This window comes from Peromyscus eremicus, chromosome 13, assembly GCF_949786415.1.
Source record: "Peromyscus eremicus chromosome 13, PerEre_H2_v1, whole genome shotgun sequence".
Lineage (NCBI taxonomy): Eukaryota > Metazoa > Chordata > Mammalia > Rodentia > Cricetidae > Peromyscus > Peromyscus eremicus.
In genome coordinates, this window is record NC_081429.1 from 34,348,967 (window position 1) to 34,375,051 (window position 26,085).

General features: G+C 42.9%; 1 long non-coding RNA gene across 1 annotated transcript; it reads left to right on the forward strand.

Moving 5' to 3' along the window:
- Positions 1–25,952, forward strand: LOC131923065 (uncharacterized). The gene is made up of 3 exons (XR_009382495.1): positions 1–333; positions 24,268–24,392; positions 25,799–25,952. It is a non-coding gene; the product is annotated as an uncharacterized LOC131923065 (long non-coding RNA).
- The last annotated feature ends 133 nt before the right edge of the window (positions 25,953–26,085 follow it).

The following is a 26,085-nucleotide window of genomic DNA, read 5'->3' on the forward strand; positions in this document are numbered from 1 at the left end:
CATCTGCTCCCCTCAACTTGATTTCAAATGTCAATGAGACGTCAGTGAACTTGGAATGGAGCAGTCCTCAGAACACAGGTGGCCGTCAGGACATTTCTTACAATGTGGTCTGCAAGAAATGTGGAGCGGGTGACCCCAGCAAGTGCCGGCCCTGTGGAAGTGGAGTTCACTACACGCCACAGCAGAACGGCCTCAAGACGACCAGAGTCTCCATCACCGACCTCCTAGCACACACCAATTACACGTTTGAGATCTGGGCAGTGAATGGAGTGTCTAAATATAACCCTAGTCCGGACCAGTCAGTGTCTGTCACCGTGACAACCAACCAAGCAGGTAGGAATAATAATTCCTGTTGTTAAGTCATGGGTGCTAATAATCATGAATTGTATTACTGTTCTGAAATCAAAGCAAAACCTATTATAAACCTAGAAGCTGTGTTAGAATACAAAAGATTTGGAGGAGGACAGTTATTAGTTTAGCAAATATTGTATTGCTTCAGACAGCAGCTGCATACCATGCCTTGTATTGGGCAGCAGGAATAAAATGAAGAATCAGTGTGATTGACAGACGATAACACATTAGCAAACTGAGGCACTTGGGTGCATTTCATACTTGGTTTACTTTTCTTTGTCTTTTAAGATTGAATTGTTTATGTGTGAGTGTATGTGTGTAGACAGACATACAGACATACATCAGTAGAAGAGCCTATGAGCACAAAGGCACTAAGAGGTCAGGAGAGCTGGTGTCCACCTCTAATTCCTGAAGAGAACAACTTCAGGAATGGGGCTCTCCTTCTGCCTTGGAAACCAGGGATTGGATTTCGGTCAGGCTTTTCTGGCAGGCAGTTTTACCTGGTGAGCTACCTCCCTGGCCAGGTTCCCTGTTTATTTTTGAAGAATTCAGGAGAACGAGGAGGAAAGTGGCTGGTTTTGTGAGAGTCTTATGATAGCAAGCATGAGCAGAAAAGGGTTGTTAGAAGCTCTCAATCCTGCTGTCTCATATTTAACTTCTCAGTGTTTCAGGGAGTAACCTCCATAGTTAGGTGAAATACGCGTATTAGTTGATCTGGTAATGAAAGTCTGCCAAAGACTTAATTCAAAGCCATTTTTTTTTTCATTTTACTCTGAATTTCCTAGTATATATTTAAAAAAAAATATTGGGAAAGATTTTGAACAAGGGCTGCCATGAAAAATCTTGGTTTTTTTGAGACAGGATTTCTCTGTGTAGCTTTGCGCCTTTCCTGGAACTCACTTTGGAGACCAGGCGCCATGAAAAATCTTAAGATGCTCATGTATGAACAGTCTCTTTACTTATAGTTATGAACCATGAATGTGAACTGGGCAGGCTTTTTATCTCTTTTATGTGTATGTTCACATGTGGGCAGATGTGTGTGTCGGTGGTTGTACATTCACGTGTGTACATATGTATGGTAGAGATCAGAGGACGACTCTGATTGTCACCTTCAGGTACAATCTTGTTTACTTGATTTATTATTATTATTATTATTATTATTATTATTATTATTATTATTATTATTAAGGCAGGGTGTCTCATGGGCCTGAAACTGGCCAAGTAAGTTACGCTGTTTATGCAGTGAATGCAAAGGATCCCCTCATCTCCACAGTTACAAGACTCTACCTCCAAGCTTGGCTGTTTTTCCCAGGCATGCAATTTACTGACTGAGCTACGCCCCCAGTGCCTGGGCTTTTGCCTTTTAATTTTGTAGTTTGAGAGCATCAGCGCTGTTTGACGTTGTTTCATTTTTCTAAAAGGTCTAGAATGATGTCAGAGTTTTTAGAAGTATCACAAGAGTAATCGCAAGTAATGTTTGTTGTGTTGTTGGTGTGTGTGCGCGCGCACGTGTGGACATATCACAGCCCCTTGGACCATCATTGGTACCTCTGTATAACAAGCAGACAGCATGTGCAAAGCAGTCTCCACACTTAGAAGAATATGGTTATGACTGGTCAGTCCTTAAATGAGGATCCTCATTTCACCCACAGTGCTGGGGAAACCAGGCCTTTGTGCACACTAGACAACCACTCTTCCACTGAGCTACACCCTCAGTCCTCTCTCTTTTATTACACCCCTTCAATTACCCACATACAAATAAGAGCATTGTGTTCTTACCCAATTTAAAACTAGGACTGGAACTTTACACATCTCTGCAGGGTCAAGTTTGAAGGCATTCTCTGACAGCAGAGAGCAGCCCTCAGGAGATAGTCTCCATCTCTACAGGGTTTAGGAAGAGACTTCCATGATTCTTCATATACTTAAGGGCTCCAGCCAAAAGATTATGTCAACCCCTGCTATGCCAAAAGGTCCAAAGAGCACGGTGAAGGCATGCTGAAAATCTTCCACACGAGTAACACGTGCAAGAACTTTATTAGAAAGAAAGGAAAGAGTCAAAACTTTTATGAAAAATGTTGTTGTAATTATTTTAGACCTAGCAGAGAAGTGGACAGGTAATTCCTCTGGAACAATGAGATGTCTCTTCCCTGTCATGTTGAGCCATCCTGCAGGGAGGTTGGCTTAATAGAACAAAACTTCATCTCTTTATTTTAATTTTCATGGAGGTGGATGCTGGGAAGCTGTTCAAAATTAAAAATAAATCTTTCAATAAGGAGACCACCTATGAGGTGGGCCAGAAAGTGGTTTTGCTCAGTGGAGAATCCATATATGTGCAGGGCTGCCTCCATGTCTTGCCACACTTGGAAGCTCCTCACTGATTCAAACTCACTGGGTAGTTTGTCTTTGCTTAACAAACCCTTTCTTCATAAGAGTGAGAATTAATAATGTAGGCCAAATTCCTGGGTGAATGTAGCAGTCATCAGCTCTATCAAAGCTCCCCTAAGCATATTTACATATGCACAATTATATTCTAATTGCATTTGGTTCCATCATTCCATTAAATTAGATTCCTTAAGGCCCTTTATAGGCAATGATGGCTTACTCTATAAGGAATTCATAGAATTAATGGATGCTAGCATTCAGTACCCAGAGGCTTCCCAATCGCTCTCTACCTTTGTTGTGTTTCATGTTTTTCTGTTGTTGGTGTTTTGTTTTGTTTTCCTCTCATGAGTAACATGTTTTTTTAAAAAACAAACCCAAACCCACTATTAGATAACAAGGAGAAAAATCTTAGTGTAGACAATGGCCTTTCCTTAAGATTATTAGGAAATCAACAGAATCGATAGATAGCCTTTGTGGATTCAGCATGGCCTATTCTCACTGTGAGAAAAAGGGGTGTGAGGTTTGGATTTAGAGGGGCTTTGATGGGAGGTGGTGTGAACGGGCTGTGTTCTCACAAGAATGTGTGAACCCTTTGAACCATGTGAACCCAGAGAGAGCAACAGCCTTTTCCTCTCCCCCACTGGGTTCAGAAACAATTGGCACAAAGGACAAAGGAAATCAGGGTATCTGGCACTTGATTATTGATAAGTTGATTGATGGATGCCAGCTTTGTAACTGACCAAAAGGGCTTAACGGAGTGACGAGGTCATTACCCAGTAGGCTGGTGGCAAGGGTCCTAGGAAGGAAGCCTGTACTGAAGCTGAAGGGTGGCATTCCATATGTGGTGTGAACTGTGCACTACCACTCTGGAGTACCTAGTCTCACCAGATGCTGAAGGCAATGCCATCTACTCTAACCTCCATCTCAGGAGTGATGGAGGAGATTGGGTGTGGGGATCTACCCAAGGTTTCACCTCATTAAATAAAGTCTGAGGGGGGAAGCTCCTCCCAGACTCCCTGACCTTCATGACAGGCGAAAGGAGTAAACTGAGGCTTGTCTTCCTGTATCTTCCATCCTGTAGCCTTTCATTTGGAAAATTGTCTTGGTGTTTATGAAAAATGGATATGCAAACTGCCGCGTTTGATTTGTTTTCCTGGAGGCTGTCTTTCAGTTTACTTGGACTTCAGTGGACCATCTCAGGCAAAATGAATGCAGGGTGTGTTTCTAGGAGAGAGAAATGCTGTGTAAACAAAACAAGGTTTTTCTGGCTAAGGAACGGAATTGTGATAGTTTTCCTTAAAATGCTGCGGGAGCAGCCAGCATTAATACGGTTGAGTCATCTTTACTTTGCTTTCGCCGGTCTCCTCAGGCTGGTTGGTTGGCTCTGGGACCAGATCGTACTGAGAGGGGATGGTACTTGTTTGACCTCAATCATTGGTGACCTCTGAGTAGTTTTCTCTACTGACCCTGAACTGTAGCCACTGGCAGCGGCAGCCATTTTTTAAAGAGTGGTCTGTTTGTTTACGTATGAGAGAGTGTGGATGGGTGCATGGGTGTGCACATGAGGGCACGTGTGTGGAGGTCGTCCTTCCAGCATGAGACAAATGCCTGGTAACCATTTTACCTGCTGTGCCTTCTCACCAGCCCTGGTGTACGTTTTGGGTTTTCATTGGCTTGTAACAGGATGGAAATGATCTGGCCACTCCCCACCCCCACGCCCACTTTCTGGCAGCAGTATTGTTATAGTAACAAACATCTATAGCACTGAGGCCAGAAACATTCAGATATTTTATAGATTATGTAAACCTGCCCGATGTATTACTACTTGACAGAGTTACTATTACGATTGAGTGTATCACGACTAGACAGAGTTAACCCATTTGTTTTTACTGTAATAAAAGTTAGGTCAACAAACATTGAGTAACTTCTACTGCCCTTTCTGTGGGATCCTGTGCATTCGAATGTCCAGTCATGACTTTGGAGTTGATAGGTCTGGACTCTTGAGGATAACATTCAGAAGCGGATGTTAAGAGTGATCCCGAGGTGGGAAGCAATTCTAAAGAGTTTCAGTATAATTGTCGTCATAATTTTGCCACACAGGTGTGACTTTACAGTAATGCCCGTTTCCTAAGGATTCCATAGCCAAGTGGCATTTACCTGATGGGTTGTAGCAGTGTGTGAACCAGGCTCCCTGTTGCCTTGGTTGAACTCCTGTAGGCTGAAAGTATATGTTAGTCATTGCTGTTCTCATGCAGTTCATGTTGCAGCCTTCAGGTGCCTCTGTGAAGATGTTTCCCAGTTGCTTTGCGGTCACACAAACCGGTAGTGCTTGTTCGATTGGCATTGTTCTGTAGGCTTGCCCAGTTAAGGAAACTGCAAGAAGAAAGCCACGCTACCAATAAAATGGTGTGACATTTTGTCCTCACCCCACTGTACCAAGGGCAGTAGGAGTTACTCAATATGTTTGTTGACCTAACTTTTATTTACAGTAGAAACAAATGGGTTAACTCTGTCTAGTAGTAATACATTCAATAAACTCAAAATAATGGGAAGAGAAAAGAAAATAATTAAGTACAAGAGGCACACTGTCTGTTATTACTCAACTGGTAAGTTCCCATTCTTTCCTTCGCTGCCATCTTTTAATTAGACACATTATGTTATTTGAGTGGGATAATGGCGAACAGTGGGAATTCTCATCCCCACTGGGTATAATTGCTACCTGTCTTCTAGACAGCAGAAGGAAGCTTCAGGGAGAAGGAGAAGAATCTTGGGGCAATTGAGTGAGGTGATGTGCCATGGGCATAAAGGAGCCAGGTTTCCTGGGGGTCTGAAGCTGAGATAGGCTTTGTGTGATTCAGGGGTGGATTGGGGCTCCAAATAAAATGAAAAAACAAAAAAAAAAAACAGAGTTTGGGACCCATATGAAGAAGGTTCTTAGTTTTCCCGTGTCCTATTCTGACAAGGTTGAAGAGAATACAATTGTCAGACAAGGAGACCACTGCATTAGTATGCTCAAGGCAGAGAGAGAGAGAGAGAGAGAGAGAGAGAGAGAGAGAGAGAGAGAGAGAGAGAGAGAGAGAGAGAGAATTTGGTTTACTATGAAAGGTGTTGAAAGGCAAGGTCATAGCTCCATAGGAATCTGGCCAGTGCTTAGGTGTAAGAGGTAAAGGCCATACTGGATGTGAAATCGAAGGACAAGCAGAAAGCACATTCCCATCGCTTTAAAGAATTTTGGTGGAATACAACACTCAAATGGCGTGGACTCAGGACCAAGGCTTTTCTTTAAGCTTGCAAAAGGAGGGGAAAAAAATTACTAGTATTAGAATTGCACAAATGTTAGCTGTGTTCAGTATCCTACTGCCCATATCCTCAAACAACCCCTAACGAATGGCTTTCGTATTTCTGAAGAGCTAAAGGCAATCAAAAGATGAGTAATAGTTCGTTGGCATATGGGCATGTGGAATTTAGATTTTGGCATCTATGGATAAAGTTTTATTGGAACACAAGGCCAGTCATTTGTTCACATGTTGTGTGGGAGGGCTTTCCGGCTGCGGAAGCATGGCTGGGTAGCTGTAGCAGAGCGAATGACCGGCAGCGAAAACACAATTAACTCTCTGGCTTTACATTTATTTTATAAGCTGGTCTCTGCTCTGGCATACTAAATCAAGCAAGGAGAGTAGTCAGAACGGAGGTTAAGATGTTGAAATGGCCATGCCACTTGTGGGAAACTGTGCTTCAGGGGAAGGATGTGGCGGCTTAGCACTCCGGTTAATCCATATGAAACAGTTTGCGTTTGGCAAGACGCGTTATTTGTAAGATGTTTTGATTGTGTTTAAAAAAAAAAAAATTAACCAAAGCAATTACGATTTCAAACATGACTCGCTTCCTTCTACCACGAATCTTTGCTCCCTGATACTCACATTGAAATGTGTGGAAACGTGCTTCTCTCGCGAGGTTGGTGTGTACAGGTTCTCTTCAGCTTTTGAAATTATTTAAATTTTTATTTTATTTTATTAGGTGTGTGCATGCGTGATGGGGGGGGCACATATGCCATGGACAAAGGACAACTCTGTGGAGTCAGTGTTTTCCTTCCATCTTTATATGAGTTCCGGGCGTTGAAGCCCAGTCATCAGCCGTTCTCCTCCCGGAACCATTCTGAGAGCTCCTGGTTCTCTTGAAGGTCTCCGTCATTTACCACTTCGTGTCTTCGATAATCACACGCTCTGATCGTTCATGCTATCCTCTCACTGAGATGATTTCCTGTTTGCTTTGATCTCTAGGAAATCGTGTAATTTTTCCTTACCCCTACAAAATCTGAGGGGGAAGCAAGCAATAGAACTAGCGAGATCTCCCAAGGAACTCAGATTGTAAAGAAATCCCACTGAGGCTGCGCTGATATGTTGTCTGCGCATCCTTTGTTGTTGGTCTGTAATGTTAGGAGTGCAAAAGTGGTGGCTAGTGGAGAGACCTTTGCTTGCTTGGATAATTATAAGCTTGGCCAAGCACACAACGGGCTTCAGAGAAGCCAGGCTGTGGTTTTCTCATTAACAGCTCTACTCCAGCCACGGGCTCCTGGTCCTTCTGAAATGTGTATTTGAAAAACACACAGTACAATTTTTTGAAAGAAAAAAAAGTCTCTTGATTTAAACTTAATACCAAAAAACAATTTTATTTCCATAGAATCTTGTTGTCTCCATTGTAATTAATAAGCCTACATATTAGTTCATTATTATAATTCTAAAATCAAGTACATGAGCAATTCAATAAAATAGAGCTTTTTTTTGTGGTGGGAGCCAGGATTTCTGGATTTATGTTCATGGTTGGTAATATAAGGTCTGGTGAGGACAAAAACTGAAAAGCCTTCCAAAGGAATCTACTAAATTATCTAACTTCAAGGTTGATTGAGCAGCATAGACAAATGGTACTATCTACAGCGCCCAGTGGTAATTATTGTGTATGAGTGAAAGTTCTCATTGTTTAGAGAGGTAAATATTTCATTCTCAAAAAATGGACGTTGCTTTTTATTTATGCAGCCTAGCCAGAGAACACTGTTTTTCTTAACTCCATTTGCTTTCCTACATAAATATACACACGTGTTCATCTTTGAGATGGGAAATCCACCCCCTTGCATGCTCTTGGCAGGCTAATTCTACTTTCTCATTTCTCAGTGTTGTGCTTGTTACGTGGAGCTCCACTGCCAACTTGTACACTATGGAGAAGCCATCAAGAGATCCGAAAAATAAATGCCTGCCTGAGATAGATTGAAGAGTGCAGGGCTCACATGGGTTTTTAAGGTGGGCTTCTGCACTCTCTAGGTGTCCTTCCAACCAGCACAATTAATCACTATCTCCTTTGAGTAGCCAAAGAAGACTCCAGAGTGCTGTCTGCAATTGAACATCAATGAAAAGATGCAGAGAAACTTTATCAAAGCTTCCATTAACCTCCTGCTGATATCTCTAAATAGTCAGGACTAATTCTGTTTTGAGATCTAAAGTCTGCTGGGATTAATTGGAATCCTTGCCCATGTCTTCCCAAGATGAGTCATGGTATGGCTATTCAGGAAAACATTGTATATGGTCTCAAGTAGATCTGAAAGTACTGTCTTAGGTTTGTAATTTGTTCAGAGAAGCAAGCCTTAGTGTTGGAACATTAAAAAAAAAATTTAATTAGCCTTTCCATGGTGCCGACCTGGCTCCAATGCCCTCAACACGTGAACCTTCTTTCTCCTTCTTGACTTGTGCCCAAGTACAGTGACAGTTCTCAGATATACAGTAGTGACAAAAGAAAGATAGGGCCACACATTTGTGTACTGGTCTCATGAACAAGGTGGTTTTCATTGAGAAGTGACACTCTGCTCCGGTGTATTGCTTTCGAACTTTAAGAACAAAATCCGTGTGTGTCCCAAACCAGGTCTGGCTACCCATGCTCAATAAACCAACTGAAAGAGCCAAATTAATACTGATAAGTAGGAAAAGGAAATGTACTCAATGTGGCCTCTTTGGGAAGAGGGAAAAAGAGTTCCAGCAAACTCCTGAGTCTGTCCTTAAGGTCCTGAAGCAAGATGAAAGTTTCAGTAGGGGGTCAATATCCACATCTGAGCAAGTGCAGTAAAGGAGTGGTCCCACCCACCTCTTATCATTCATTGTCTGGCCTTCAGTCCCATCCTGTAAGGTGGTCTGACAAGTTGTTAGATCTGTGTGAAGTCTCTGGCTGGCACCTTTTTGACTCCCAGCAGGAGAGTCCTTGTGTTTGTGTGGGATGGGGGTGGGGGTCCCATTTCTTTTAAAATAGTGGACTGGGGAGATAAACTTTAACCACAGAGGAACATCTTCATTTCCACCAAACCCATTACAATATGAGGGTCTGTGTTAGTGACTGTATAGACACAGAGCAGGCGAACCACTTAAACTTAAAAATCCTTTACCTGAGGGGTTCATCGCTGAGCCTTACACCGTAGTTCTCTACTGAGCTATCTTTTGTGTTTTGTTATGATAAAACGTAGGGGCCACTTACTGAAATATAACCTCTACAAAGTTTATTGTGGAGAAAGTTCCAGTGCCTTGACACATTTGTGCTATTTTGCTCTCTTTCTCAAGTTGGCAAGGAAGAGTGTACCAACTGGTTTCATTCTGCAGTTCCCAAACGATACCATAGATGGACAAATTCCTCGGGCCGTTTGAGGCGCACTTTCAAAAGCACCTTTTTGGGTGAAAGTTGCAGAATGGATGTTTTTAAGAAGATCTCACAGGGACCTTTGGTCTGTGGCATATGCATCCAGATTTGGGAGGCAGCTTCAGTCTCTCAGTGAGAGCTAAATAAGGACCTGCCACCAGCAGGTTCCCAGGATGTAGCACACTTCGGTAAGATCCATCCATTAGAACACACGGGGAAAAGGGACAGCTCACAATGGCTCCCTGCAGGGTTCGTGTTTGTCTGGATAAGGCAGTGCAGGCAGTAAATCTGCCATCTGTGGAATCAACTCTTTTGGTGGGAGGGTGATTAAGTGTGTATTTGGGTCGTAATAAGGTAAAGTAGATGGAAACACAGCTTCATCCATGTACCCTTAGCTAAGGCCATAGAAAGAAGCCAGGCTCTCAAATGTGCTAGTAGCAGAAGGCTTGCATTAGCTTCCCCCACTAAGGTAGCCAAGGACTATTTTTAGCTCTGGAAATTACTGGGGATCCCAGATGTTGAGAGTGTAGAATGGATTCCTTGATTGTGTTGGAGCTCAGTGAACCTTTCCTGAGCCTATAGGGTTCCTAGGACCCTCAAGCCAAGAGCAAGGCTTGAGGGAACGTCCTAGGAAGTATTTCTTCCAATTCTGCATTGGGGGCACTCCCATCAACTCGTTTCTTCTCACTTAAAATGGAGGGTTAGTTATCACTATAGAATGTGGTGGGTCTCTGTTGAACCCTAGACAATGGACGTTAGGAGAAGGATGTCTTCTCATGAGGGGCAAAAAGCATGGACAGAGAATTTTAAAGCCGTAAATGGTGTTTACAGCTTCCATTTGCAACTTACTCCACCACAGAGAAGTCAGTCACCAAAGTGACAGCCTAAGACAATGCAATCAGGAAGTCTTCACAGAATGCAAAAACGGGTTATTTGGAGGAGAAGCCCTTGAAATATAAGTGCTAATTTCTCAAAGCATATTTGAGCTAGAGCTTCTCTTTGCACAGTACATTTTTCTCTTCCTCCTCTATCTCAGAAGCCATGTACAATAACTTACCCCAGCACACCGGAGCTGGGCTTTATGTGTTTCTTAGTGACGGTGCTGAGGGAGTATTTCTAGGTGAGATCTTGTTCTAATGAGGTTCTTCCAACTGGATCTAGGAAATTTCACACTTGAGCAAATTGTGTTTAAAGAGAGGTTCTTGAGCATTGTTGTGACGCACACACACCCCCATTTAAAAAAAAAAATCCCAAACCGTTATGGCTTTCCTAATGCATCCTTTGTTATATTTTATGACTACAAAAGTCATCTTGAATTCTTAAGCACAGATCTAGTTGAAGACATCTATTGGCCTTAATAACATTTTAAATTTTAATGGCTCCGTTGTTTCCGCTCAGAGCTTATACTGCATGTAGGAGTTTAAACTATCTGGCACACATAATTCTGTTTCTGGCTGATACCCCAAATATTAAAAAAAAAAAATTGTGGTTGCCAATTCCCAAGCTTAAAATCCCTTCTCATAAATGACTCTTCTGTTGCTAACCTGTAATATAGCCTTTTAAGAGAATTGTCCAAAAGATAAAGTTTCAGATGTGAGGATGGCTGGAAGACCATTTCACGGCTGTGGTTTTTGGAGAGCGTAGCATATGGTGACCATACAGAGCAACCATTTTCAAAAGGAGCTGTTTATAATCTAATGCAAAAGTCCCTGTCTCTTTCTCCAACCCACTGGTGGCTCCACTCTGCCCTGTCTACCACAGCAGGAGAGACAGCAGCATGGAAAATGGACGCCTGCGTCACAGCTTTTGCCCCATAAATATTCAATCCCCTGTGTTTAGAACTTCCCTAGACTTCCATACTGTGGAATCAAAGAGAGGGACTAAGATTTGATGTCTCACCAGGCCATGGTGCACGCCTTTAACTCCAGGACTTGGGAGGCAGAGGCGGGCAGATCTCTTGAGTTCAAGGTCAGTCTGTTCTATAGAGTGAGTTCCAGGACAGCCAGGGCTGTTACCCAGAGAAACCCTCAGACCTCGTGTTTTCATCCATTCCATCACTCTCTTTGTCCTTCATTTCCACGTTGTTATCCAGAGTCATCATTTTTTTTCCACCCCATGCTTCTGTAAGCCAAGTGACATTTGGGCTTGGAGAGCTTCCACATACAGAAACCACTTCGATTTGCCAAGGAAAGATTCACCAGCATCTTTCCTGAGACAGTAAGGCCCTGTAATATTCTTTGTCCTACAATTTAGTGTTATACTTTATTGTTTTCCGAAGAGTGCTGTCTGAATATTCTGTCTTCAGACAATGTACTTCAAATGCAATGAGAGAGAGAGAGAGAGAGAGAGAGAGAGAGAGAGAGAGAGAGAGAGGTTAAAAAAAATAGAGTTTAAAAGTTTGGGTAAAGGGACTCATTCTCAGTTCAGAGTAACCCTGACTTTTGTGAGTAGCTTTTTTGATCTCTTAAAATGACCAATAGAAAGTAGGTTCTGCGTTCCAGATACATACATCATATATATGGGATGGGGAATTGGATGGCCTCGAAGATGACTAATGGGGCTCTGGACCTTGCTGCCTTTGGGTCACCTTTCTGAATGTGGACGACATCCTAAGTGATCCAAAATGTGACCATTTGGCAGCCATGAGTGACTATGTTAATGGGATTGGTCTCAGTCCAGGTCTTTGTGGACAGGTGCTCACATCATAACTGACACTAATTGACTTCTTAGTGTTTCAACTTGGAAGACAGTGGCCCATCTCTGAGACAGATATAATGAAGGAGTTCATGACACATTCAGTCTCCCTTGAAAGTCAAGAAAGTAAAATCACTGAGCAGGAACCCCCCCCCCCCCCAATACCTTGTAAACATTGCATATGTCTCTCATGGGCCCCATTAGACCAAGAGATAGGAAATAAGAATCTAATTTTCAAATTTTGCCAATAACTCAGAATGGCTAATGCCTCTTGTCTTTGAGCTTTTCTTTTCAATTTTCCTCTAGGGTTGCATACCATTTATGAAAATTGGTACTTTGTTTAGGGTTATTTATAACAATAGCTGCAAATGATACTTGTTGATAGAAAATATAAGGTTATATTCATGTCTCGGTAAAATGAACACCAATATGAAAAGTCACATGCGACCCCTTTATCAACCCTTTATCAGTAAATTTCAAAGCCTGGTCTGGGTGCAGTGGTGTATACAACTGCAATCCCAGCACCACGGAGGTAGAAGGAGGAAAATCAGAGTTTCAAGGTTGTCTCTTTCATAGCAAGCGTGAGGCCAGGCTGAGCTACATGAGACCTTTTCTCAAACAAAAAAAATCAATAGAATAGAATAGAATATCAAAGAATGAAATTACAGGAGACTCAGCCAACACAGATTCTCTTGTTACAAGTACTTGAATCCAGAAGAATAAGACATCATTACTTACTTTCACTTGGGCATTGACCTGAGACTATTAATATTAGTAAGACCGACCCTGGAGATTTTCTGGGTTTATCTACTGGCATTCTTCTTCTCTTCCTCCTCCTCCTCCTCCTCCTTCTTCACAGATGATTCAAATATCCCTATAGCAAATGACAAAGCTACAACTCTTCCCGAATTAATTATCACACTTTTTAAAAAGTCAAAATGACAACGTGGTTGATCTATTTACTGACACCGCCAGGCTCATTTGGTTAATGTTCAACGCCTTACCTCTATGGAAAGGCTTTATAGAAGTAAGAAATGGAGAGTAGCTGATAGACGTGAATGAACAGGACTTTATCGGACAGTTTCTGGAGCAAGATTTCAAGCTACTCTGTGTATAAATGTGGAAATTTGAGTGCGGGAAGCAGCAGGCAAGAGCGAAGATTTACTGAGTACATCTATCATGTTGGCGTTTAGAGGTTTGGTGATTAAAACATGTTTAATTGAGGACCAGTCTAGATGCTCTGGATGTCAGGAAGCTAAATGTTGCAGCAATGTCAGGACGATTAGCAGCTGTCTGGGAAACAAAGCGAACCCGCAGCCCGCCGGCCAGCTTTTCAGTTTGCAGCCTTGGAAGACGCAGGGCTCCCCAGTGGAGCTGACAGTTGACGAAATAGAGCCTTGGTGTGGAGCAGTTAATCCTTCTCTCCCCTGGCTGCTCAGTACAAGAGGTTTTCCTTACATATTCCAAATAAATGTTGGAGCACATCTTGGGTCACAGAGGACCTTGCTTTGACAAGGGAGTCTCTATCCAAGTCATATACAGAACAGTTGAAACACTCAATAATTCTTTAATCTAGGGAAGCCCAGCATGAACATCCCTCTCACTGGAAGCATCTAAATCAGGAAGGGGAAAAAAAAAAGAATTACGCTGTTTTGCTGTGGCCAGATTTACCGTGTTCTTATCTTAATACCGTTGTCTTGTGCGGGCAAATTTTTATAAATGACCCTCAAGTGGGAAGGCTTGTCTTCCTGTTGCCTCAAACTGGCATTCTGACTTAGCAGGAAGTACACGCGTGGAGTCCTGTGGTGTTTCTATTGGCAAGTGTTGACCTATACTTGTCGGAATCCACCAACAAATCTCTTAAACATGCAGAAAGTAAAAGGAACATTTGCAGACATACTCGATGCACGCATAAAGATCCCGGAGCAGGCAACCTCGTACGGATTCCCTGTGAGCTGTCATGTGCGATTCTAGGACCAGCCCTGTGGTGGTGCTTAAAATAGTGTCTGTTAAAAATGACATGATAATGCAATTTTCTTCATTACCAAGAGCAGGGATCCAGGTGTGATTTCGACAGCATCGTGTTTTTATTTATTTGTTTGTTTGTTTGTTTTGGTTTTTCAAGGCAGGGTTTCTCTGTGTAGTTTTGGTGCCTGTCCTGGCTGGCCTTGAACTCACAGAGATCCACCCAGCTCTGCCTTCCGAGTGCTGGGATTAAAGGCGTGTGCTACCGCCTCCTGGCAGCACAGTGTTTTTATAGCCACTGAAACTGCACTTTGCAAAATTTGCCTCTTTCTTGACTTTTTCCCAGCCCAAGGAGGTTTACCAAGGATTTCGGATGAGTCTTTCTGATGATGATTGCAGTAATTTACTACTTGTACACTTTGACAACCTAAGTATTTGTTTTAGGATCTCTTTGTCATGAAAAATATATGCATAAATATAGAAAAGCAGGCAGTATTCCAACATATAACTATTGAATTGTCTCAAAGCAAACACCTGTTTGACCATCACCTGGACCAACGCACAGAACAGTAGAATATTGTAAATCTTTCAAAAACTTCTCCTGTACCTCTTACCCTTCCTAATTCCAAATACTATTATTTTTATATTATATTTGATTTGATCTTATTATGATTTTATTTGTTTTATTTTTCTCTCAGTTCTTTGAGTTAGTTCAACATGAGGTGATTCAACATCAAAAGCTTTGGGATTTGAGTGTGAGCAGAGGAGGCCATATCCGGTCGTTCAGGCAACTGCCGTTATACATGGGAAGCCCTGTATCTGATATACAGCTGACATTGGGAAGATTGACTTCATGGTGGTTGCTGCTGTTACTGTGGAAAGGAAGGTTAGCTTTCAAGTATACAATCTCTCACCAGTAAATGGGCATGGTGGTGCAGGCTTTCGAAGTCAGGTGGATCTCCAAGTTTGAGTCCAGCCTGGTCTACAGAGAGAGTTACAGGACAGCCAGAACTACCTTGAAGACCTGGCCCCAGCAACCATCTTTTGATAGCTTGGCCTCAGTAACAAAGTTTGTCTATTCTTCCCAAATGGTACAGCCACTGGGGAGCAAGTGTTCCCATGAGTCTGTGGGGGCATAGTTCCCACTCAAACAATAACAGAAAGGAAATGCAGTGCTTTCTACAGCTCGGTGGGTGAGAAGGTGAGTGCTAGTGTATGGCTTTGAAATTCACCAGTTCACAGAATTACCTTGAGGCAAGTTCAACTCTTGGTCCTATATTGTCCTCATCTATATGATGGGATAATGATAGTATCTATTTCATGAGGTGGGCATGAATGAATTCATGCCAGACATTTAGAATAAAGCGTGGTCCATCACTGTTGCCTAACGTGGGTTCATCGTGTCTAACTACAGTCGCGCGGTGTAGAGGGAGGATCCTCTATGTGAAGTCAGACGGACTTAGGTTTTTAACTCGTTTGATAGCATTTGGCAAATTATTTCTCCTTGCTGGAATTCCTGAATTGGAAACTTAAGGATGGAAAGGTGTTTTGTGCGTGTGTAAACGGCCTGCCGTGAAGGCGGAAGGCAGCCTTCCTTTCACTTATGCCTCTGCCCAGTTCTTACCCACACGGGCCCAAGTCTTCCACTGTGTCCGCTGCTAATTGTACAATGGAGACTGAATTACCTCCTTTCTAAAAAAGAAAAGCTCATCCAAGGCCACCGTCTTTCCCGTTTCCCACGAATACAAGCTCAGCCGAATCCCTTGGCCCAGTATTTTGTCATTTTGCTGAGCCCACTGGAAGAAGGCTCATGGCGGTGACCTGTGTCCCTGAAGAGCCTCACAGCCTCTGCCACTGGCCCTGGCTCACCTCACGGTAGCATGCTCCAGTTCCTCACAAATGAGTGCAGATCTGCCCATCATCCATAGCCAGGAACCTGGAAGGAACCTGGACACCATTCTGGCAGCTTCAGACCACAGATCAATCTTTTATTGGCCACAGGACACTGCACTTCATTTGAGTTCATTGTTATGAAAATGTCTTTTTGGCTTAGATGGCCCCCACTTCACTCCAGCGGGCACCTGCTGTAACCCTCAACGTCCACAAGCGGGTTATTGCAATAAAGCATAATTTCTTACTGAAGTCACATTCAGTTGGTGGTGATGTGGGGAGAGTTGGCATGGGGACTCCAGGATAGGCTGAGGTTGGCATCAACCTCCAGCTGGCAGATTACAGATGAGAGAGAATGGAGAAGTCACAAGGGAGATATTCATGAGTGAGTCTAGAAAATGAGTAATTACTTCAACCAAATTCCATAGCCTCAGACTCAGTCGTATGATCGTCCTTGGATACAAAGAAGTCTAGGAATGCGGTTTGGGCTGAGCAGCTCCATCTTTGAAACAGCTATTTGGGTAAAGGGAACTCACATCTCTGGACAGTAACGAAGGGGAGTGTGTATCTCTAAACTGCCCACTGCAGCACACAAGCACTTTACATGGAAGTTAAGAAGAGCTTCAAGTCCTGTCACCTAAAGTTTTATCGATGGCTTTCTGTAAAGAGTTGGTGGAAAATAATTTGCTGCCCACCTCTTGGGGGGTTGGGGGAGGAGAGAACCTTATAAAGTTTTGATTCCACATTAAGCCGAAAAATAAAGACTGACTGAAAGCCTCTGCAAAGTCTGAGCACTTTGGAACTTAGTGTTCCAAAATCAGATTCTCCAAACTCTTGGAAGCATGGCTCAGTTGCACCCTTCGATAAACATTCTCATGCGCTGCTTACACTGTAGTATTTGTAGAAAATGCATGCTGCCCTACCCTCAGAAAAACCACTGTCTGGAAAAGATGCAATGTTCCTATCTTTCAAAGTTTAAAATTAATCCATATGGATCGTCCATATTTAAATCTAAATAAATGTCATTTCATTGAGACTCATCTGAAGGTTTGGCTGAAATTGTAGCTGTATGTTTTTTGTCAAATTGAAAAACAAAAGCTGTCCCGGCTTTTGTTTTTCTGTTTCTTTTGCTTGGTTGTTTCTGTTTTTGTTTTTTAATTTTAGGTGGTTGTTGTGGTCTTTGTGCGGGTCTCACACTATAACTCAGTCTGATCTGAAACTACTAAGCTCAGGATGGCCTTGAACTTAGGGCAGTCTTCCTGCTTCGGCCCCCTGGATTACAGATACGTGCCACCAAGCCCAGCTGCTCAGTTTCAGAACGATAATGTGCTCACGTGGCGTAGTAACTTATGACTTCAGAGCTGTGGGGAGTAGGGTAGGGTTCTTACACGGTGGATCCTGAGGTGCTTGAGTTTTCTAATGATTTTGCTGTGGAGAAAAGCAGCAAAGCTAATCCAACTGATTGAGTGTACTACAAGCATCACGTGTGTGAAGCTTTTGGCACTATGAAACACTATAAGAATAATAGCGTTTTTTAAAAAAACAAAAACAGAAAACCAAGTGTATAGAAAGTGCTCAGTGGTTAGTTCCTGGTGCTGTAGATATTGCTGAGTCCATGATGAGAAATTCTTTTCTCTCCTTGAATGTGGGAGAAAGCAATTAATATTAGTACCAGAGTTCTTAGCATCTCCGAGATGCAAAACCCTTAATCACAAGGATATCATTAGTGCTCTGAAGCATTTAATTTTGATGCTTGACAGCATTTTAAAATGCACAAACCTTTGATAAGGAGCAAATCAGAGCCTTGGTGTTGAATTGAGAAAGGAAAGAGTGAACAAAACCCACCTTAAGCTCTAAGTAATTAAAGTTAAATATGCTGTTTGAATAAAGCAGAGATATTTATAAACTGGGTTTATTTTTCCTCAGAGGAAAAGACCGTTTGGATAAACATCATCTATATAAATCTAGATTCCAGGGAAGGAGAAAGGTCCCCTTGCTGTGGCCAGGTTGTCTTCCTTCCAGACAGTGGCCAGTGTAGCATCAGCGGGCTATTCAGCCTTCTAGACTTTGTAGGCTGTTTTCACTCATCCTTACCCACAGGCAGGAGACATTGCATTGTATCTGTTTATTTCCTGCCCCATCCACCACCACCATCCTGCCCCCAACACTAATAATTTGAGTCAGGAATGAAAAGCAATTGGGTAATTTTAGCTGTTTTCTCTCCCCTATTAATCCCCCCAAACAGTTTTCTCATTCATAGCTCATGATGCTGGCTGGACTCAAGAAAGCAGTGGTCCAGCCCAGAAGGTACATCTTTGCCTGTATCTCTTCTCCTTGTCTCTTTTCTCTTCCCCATCCCATTCGGGTGTCACGAGCACCAAACTGCAGCAGTAAAATGACTTGTAGGTGTTTAATGGCAAGTCATTGAGGAAGCGAATAAAAGAAAATTGCAGTATTCACATCAGTGGGGAGCAAGGAGAACTGCTGAGCTTTGAACCAAAGAAAGTTAAATTTACCATGTTCTTAGAGGGAGCCACCTCTGTGTGACATCAAAGCCCCTCCTGTCATTCTTCCTCCTGGTGAAATGTGCCACTGTTAGCATTGCGAGGGAGCCCTCTAATCTAGGCAGTTTCTGTTTATCCAAAACACACACGTGGAGACGAAACCACATGTGCCTTCTGAATGCTTTGTGGCCGGGCATCTCCAACCAGATGCATCTGCAGGTACAGAGCAAATGGAGAGTCTCAATTCTCATTTTCCCAGGGATATGTGAAATTCTGAATGCAGAATAACTGGTGTGTGAGTGTACGAAATTTATTTAGGTTTTCTATTAGAAAGCTCAATTCAGTCATTTTCCAAACATGGCTGAATTTTCCCTTTAATCTTCTTGAGGGTTTTAGTTTTACTCTATGATACAGCAATTTTCCTGGTTTGCATCAGTGTGTAGAAGGATAGTCTGTTCCAAATGTCTAATGTTGGCGCTCCACATTGGACTGCAGAGGGCTCTGGATCCCTCTTGTGCCTCACTAACCTGGGGGATGGACGTTCCCAGGGCTGTAGGGTAGCTTGTGATGACTCCTAAGGCAGCTGCCTGTCTGCAGCGGCCCTTGTAGTCTTACACAATGAAATGGAATGCTGGGGACCTTCTGGACTTCGGAAGATGACCTGCGGATCTCATCTATGTCCTCACAATTAAGAAGTCAGGCAAAGTATTTGCACACATCTTAGAGGTACAGATGAGAGACATCGAACAAACTGTCAACACCTTTGTCAGCCTGAAGAGCAATCCCCTCAAAATGTCTGGAGCAGGTGCAGTGAAGCCTGGCTTTTCTGTTAGCTTACATTTGAATGACATTTTACAGCCCGTGTGTTTGAAAAGTGTTCAGGAACGTCACGTGGACCTCCGAAACGGAGGTCCCATTTATAATTAGAATTGTCATTTGCTTCGCCTCCAATTGTCAATGTCTTGGTTAAACTAAATGACAAAACTAAACCCACAAAAGGTCACGAGAGGTGGGTGCAGATTGGAGAGTTTGAAGGATGACTCGTGACTGGCACTTAATATTCAGGAAACGTTTCACCGACCACAAATAAAGTAGATCAATTTTAACGTTTAGTTCATTATTATTCACTCAAATGTATTGACCACCCACGGTCTGTGCTAGACATCCTGAATCCCAAGGATGTAGTGACAATCCAAGTAAGACCTGCCCCTACAATAAACATTCTAACAGCTTAAGCTTGTACCTGGTAGGCAGGTACTTCACTAACAAAGCCTTAATGTGAGAAAAGGCAAGGGACTTGCCCAAGACGGAAACTAACACATTTTACAATGAGATATATTTTTGTTTTGGTCTTTGTTTTCTCAATATTTTTTGAAAGTTCAGCATTCTACTAAACCATTTAGGTGAAAAATACTTAAGATATGTGGACTGAATGATTTTCCCATCTTTTCCTATTTTTCTTTTGTTGGAATCCTGTTTCTTCTCAGCAGGTCTGCTCTTTCCTGTCTTACTTCCTCCTCACACAAGCTTTTCCTTTTATTCTTCCTTTTCTTTCATTTTTTGAGACAGGGTCTCTTGTGGCCTAAGCTAGTTCCTGGATTTACTATATAGCAACGTTCAACCCGAATTTCTGATTCTCCTGCATCCGCCTCCCTAGTGCTAGGGTTCTAGGTGTGTTCCACCGTTCCTGATGTAAGATGTCAGAAAAAAAGTCCTAACGCTCATTCAGTTCTTCCATGGAAGAACGCTGTCCCCAAAGGTGATGGGAGTAGATCACCAAGCAAACCAGCAGGCAACTGTCACCTCCTTTTCTACATGATCTTCTTATATAGACTAAAATTCCTATAATGGTTAGAATCTCCATGTTTTGAACTAAGTATTGGTTTGTTTTGCTTTGTTTTTAATTCTAGTTGGGGTCTTGATGTTATTTTATTTATTATTCATCTATTCGCCTAGTTTTGTTGGCAGCGTACAGAGCCTTGGCACGTTAGAACACAGGACCCAAAACATTTCTAGGTGGGCCAGGCATGGTGGCACATGCTTTTAATTTCAGCACTCAGGAGACATGGGCAGGTGGATCTCTGAGTTTGAGGCTAGCCTAGTCTACAGGTTGAGTTCCAGAACAGCCTGTGCTACACAGACAAAACAAAACAAACGAAAAGAGAAAGTGCATTTCTAAGTGGACTGGGAATAGGCAGTGTGGGTAGATACTGGTGGTGGCCTTGAAAGTGGTCCTAGGGAAGGACCCCTGGGTTGTTACAAAAGAAGGAATTGCCTTAAAATGAAAAGAAGGAGGAGGAGGAGGAGGAGGAGGAGGAGGAGGAGGAGGAGGAGGAGGAGGAAATGCCTTAATAAATCCCCTAAGTTAGTTTTTTTTCTCAACATCCTCAGTAATTCTGAGTTTGCCAAGGTCAGGATCTCAACAGTGATAGGATAGCCTCAATGTTTCTTTCATGCAGGCAAATCTCACATTTTAACAAAGTTGGGGGAGGCAGTAGTGCCCAGTGAAAGCTGATAACATGGTTTCACTTACATTTTATATTTTCATGGTTATCTGTCATTAATTGGAAATAATAATAGTGTTTAACTTATTAACGGGAAATTTTCTTCCAAGATAACAGTTTTAAATAAATAGTGTGTGTGTATTTCAGAAGAACATTGCTTATTCATGATACAAGTTAGAGGCGTGGGCAGCAAATGGGTTGTATGAGAAGACCAGTGCTTGGGAACCACTGGGCTAAGAGCAAGATTTGGGTGTTCTGTTGCCAAATACCTCATCTAGGGAAACGAGCTGCAGGCAGGCACACGTGGCAGGCTGATGGCTTCCAGATGTGAAGTTGGAGGCTGTATTGGAAACAGGAGAGATAAAGGCAAGGGGTGAGCCCATATGTGGCTTATGATGTGGAGGACATCCAAGTTGCCTCTTGTCCAAAGTATGGCAGTATGGCAGAGCTGAAGTTTTCTCAGGCCTGAGTTCTTCCCAGGGGAAGGACGAGCGAAGCTCTTCTGAGAGAGCATGGCATGTTCAAATGCCTGACTTGGGTATGTTTCCCGGAGTCACCCGGCCATGGACAACTTTTGTCACGGTGCCCATTTAAACACACCTCTCAAGAGCAGCTGTTCAATAAAGAATTCAAATATGACAGTCCAATCCCAGGGTACTTTTTGTGAATTAGAGCTGTTTAACCCATATTTCTGTAGATGGTACCAGAGGCATACGTCAACTCCGAACTCTCCTGACTTCCCTCGTCCGATCATTTTCCTTGTCTTTCTTTTACATTCTGTTTGTTTCTCTTTTCCCATTCCTCTCTCCCGTGTTTTATGACATCCCAGACAAGATCCACTCTGTCCGTTTTATTTCACATCAGCGCACATCAATTTTTCAAGTAGGTGTGCATTAAGAATATTCTATTAGCTATTGTATTGTGTTGTTGAGACTCCCTGCTTGGGAATTTCAAACACCCAAGCTGAGCTCAGATTCCCTTTGGTGGCTGCAGGAACGCTGCTGTTCCAACTTCAAAAACTGAAATGGATTCGTTTCCCCATGCCGCAATGTCCGATGCCCTAGCCAGAGAGAAGCCGCTTTAGTTCAGCAGTGATCTCTGAGGGCAGACAGGCAATTGTTGCCCAAAGAACCTGTCGATTTTCCAGAATCTAACCCAGACTGCTTCTGAGAGAAAGTTCATTTGATAATTCTCTGATTTGTTTCTCTCCTGCCTTTCCTCTAATGGCTTCGCTTTCCTATTTCATTTCCCAATCTCAAGCATCAGAATTTAAAGAGCCCCCTTTTATGAAGTGTATGCTAAAGTGCTCTTTTAGGGAATATATTTATTACCTGGAGTGAAATGGCTTTTCACAGCCAGGCAGCCTTCTGAGCCTGCCTACCTCTCTGCCTCTACATTTAAGAAAGCTGTTTCTTGAATTTTATAGGATAAAAGTTCTATGCCAACCAGTACAGAAAAAAAAATCATGGTGTGTGTGTGTGTGTGTGTGTGTGTGTGTACATCTAACGAGCACATTTCCGTTTTTCATTTTCTTCAGATGTTCAGTGGCTTCCATATGTCTGCTGCATGCAGCTTTGTTCAACCAGTTGGGCATTACTAACCTTGGCCTTGCCTTTGATGGAGACCATGTGTATTGTATGCACTGTATCTTTCAGTGGTGTCTATGCCTGAGTTCCAGTCTGGAGTAGCTGAGAGAAAGAGAGAGAGAGAGCAGCATTGCGGAGGGATGTCTGAATGTATGTTTCCATCTTGCGGCATCCCTAACAGAGATGTCAGGCTGTCAGTATCTGTGTATAGGAGACAACCCGTGCGAGATTGGCTATGTCATGGAGACTTCCTTTTATGACTGGCCTGTCCTCTCCACTCTGCCACCAAGACACACATCCCATATGGTCAGGCAGGTCTGGTGGCTTTCCATATTCTGGTTCTGGTGATAATTTATTTTACTTACTCCTTCCCGCATTGAGAAGTGGCAGCCCCGTGGGTACTGGGGGGTTGTATGAGGAGGATAACATTTGTTTGTTGGAAGCCCATTTTCCCATCTTCCCACAGTTTGGGGGAGTAAAGTGAACGTGCATTCAATTTAGCAAGCCCCCTAATCTCTGGTACTTCAGGCCAGCTTTGTGAGATAAGATGAAGGATTTCATGAAAGTTTCCTCTTCTCTCTGGGGATTGGACATTGGCACTGGCCCACGTCTGTCACAGCAGAGCTGCTAACAGCTGGCTGGAGATGACAGCACCACAGAGGAGAGATGCAAGCACTGGGCAGCCTGATTTTATAAATCTCAAGTATGCACCCCCCACCCCACCTCCACCCCCACTCCAATAACGTACCCCAAAAGACTGCTTTTATGTTTCTCTCACTGGAGAGGAAGGTTTGCCACTCAGCAGGCACAAGAACAATTTCAACTCTTGTAAAATGGTTGCATAATGTCATTTATGTCCAGAGAGACCATTGTGGCTTTATTTGTGTTCTTCATTATTTGCATGGCCGTGTTTAAATGGAAAAGTCTTACTGTAATTAAGCAGTACCTTTATTTATAATGGAAAGTGTATAAATCCTTGCCTACCAGCATTCCCCACAGCAACTGTGGAAGGATGGCGAGTCCCCCTGATTGTATAAAATTAAATATCAGTAAGATGCATCAGCACTTGGGGGCAGGGTGAAAGACTTACTGAGTTTGAAGAGAGGTCACCCTGAGGCAACTATGGTTTGTAAATGGACACCCCAGGCAGCATGCCCTGTACCCACAGCCCACCCAATAGCAAGAGTGTTTTCAGATACTAGGGATATAACCCTGTGGACTTTTGGAGTCACTCACCAATACTTTACTTCACAGTTGAGTGTGTGTGTGTGTGTGTGTGTGTGTGTGTGTGTGTGTGTGTGTTGGATAGTGGTCATGGGATAATGTCAAGTATAAAAAGATACCCAGTATCCTCCTCATTTTCCATCACTTCCCCAGTTCCAAGCTTACAGTGCCAGCTACACCCAGCTTTCTTGTGGGTGCTGGGGATTCAAACTTGGGTCCTCGTGATTGCAGAGCAAGTACTTTATCCGTTGAGCCCTGTCCTTAGCCCCCTCACAGATGATCTTTCAAAGACAACCCATATACAAAGCAAAGTCTGGAGAGAATGGTAATGAAAAATGCTGTGCTTGTTTGGAGACGCCTAACATGGCGAGGAGGGAGGCGAGTCCGTGGAACTCTCCAAAGTAAAGTGAAATCATTCAGGGATGGTTCCTAAAACATGTTTCTTTCTAAAGTAACATCCGTTCTCCCCGCCCCTTCTTTCTCTCTCTCTGACAGCGCCATCATCCATTGCCTTGGTCCAGGCTAAAGAAGTCACCAGATACAGTGTGGCTCTGGCTTGGTTGGAACCAGATCGACCAAATGGAGTAATCTTAGAGTATGAAGTCAAGTATTATGAAAAGGTATTTCTTCCCTTCTCTCCCTCCCTCACTTCCTTCTTCCCCTCTTCTTCCCTTCCTCTTTCCTTCTTTCCATTCCTTCCCCTCTGTTCTTCAAGCATTAAACATTTCTAAATCATAAAACAGCACTAAATACCGAAATCAAATGCATCTTGATTCCCATCAAGATCTGATTATGAAATGTAATGTTTGGCTCGTTACCTTGCAATACACACATTATGTTCTAATATAATTATATTTTCTTTCTAGTAAAAGAAATCAAGACCTAATCTATATACCTTCTATCATGGAGAATGACTCATAACTGCTAAAATAATGATATGTTTAAGCAGATCACTGCTGTTCAAATGAAGGTGTGGGTTTTGATGACTTTTAACAGAAACTGGGTGAGGAAAATTACGTTCTTCAGCCCCTTATAGAAAGGCATTAATTCGGCAAATAACTTGTCTCTAAAGAGAGCTATTTGCATCTAAGCTTGTCCTGAAAATGAGCAATCTTTTTGTTTTGCTTTGTTTTCTTTTCTTTTGTTTTTCAAGACAGGGTTTCTCTGTGTAGCCCTGGCTATCCTGGAACTCACTCTGTAGACCAGGCTAGCCTTGAACTCAGAGACTCACCTCCCTCTGCCTCCTGAGTGCTGGGATTAAAAGCATTGCTTATTGGCTTCCTTAATAGAAGCAGAAAGGGGACTGGATTGTTTGTTATCAGATTACAATATTTTTGCCATTTTCCAGACAGTGAGGGACCTTCCTAAGGGAGGCAGTATATGGAGTAGAAGGACTAGAAATGGGTGTAATGGTTTCCAGTGCACAGTTGTGTCCCAGTCTACTGTACACTGAGGACTGGGAGGATGTGCACAGGGGGTGAGACTCTGAAATAAAGACCAGCTTGCTGGTTCAATTTACTAATAATAATTTTAGGGTATCAACCATCATATGATATTCTTTTCTTTTTTTTTTTTCTTTTGTTTTGTTTTGTTTTGTTTTGTTTTTCGAGACAGGGTTTCTCTGTGTAGCTTTGCGCCTTTTCCTGGAACTCACTTGGAAGTCCAGGCTGGCCTCGAACTCACAGAGATCCGCCTGGCTCTGCCTCCCGAGTGCTGGGATTAAAGGCGTGTGCCACCACCGCCCGGCTGATATTCTTTTCAAAATCAGATTGGTTCATCCTCAACATGGCAAAAAAAAAAAAATTATAAATAAAAATAATCATCAGTGTCAACAGTGACCCTGGACTCTGTCTTTTTTTTTTGAGTCTGTAAAACGTGACACCAGTACTTCAACACTGCAGAGCATTTCAGGGACCATGGGGCTTAGAGAATGTGTCCAGTGTCAGGTCACTGGCTTCCACCTCCTACCTAGATTCAGGCGATTCATTCTGCTGCTTCACCCATCTTACCTTCCTGCAATGTGTAGGACCAGAATGAACGAAGCTATCGCATAGTGCGGACAGCTGCTAGGAACACAGATATCAAAGGCCTGAACCCTCTGACTTCCTATGTGTTCCACGTGCGAGCCAGGACTGCCGCTGGCTATGGAGACTTCAGCGAGCCCTTGGAGGTCACTACCAATACAGGTAAAGAGACCACCCAGAACCACCCATTCCCAGATGCTTTTATTTATAGGTTGAGCCTCACCCTACTGAAATCCAAAGAGCTGTGTATAATTTTTGGCTAGGTAAGCATTTGGCTATTTTGGACATT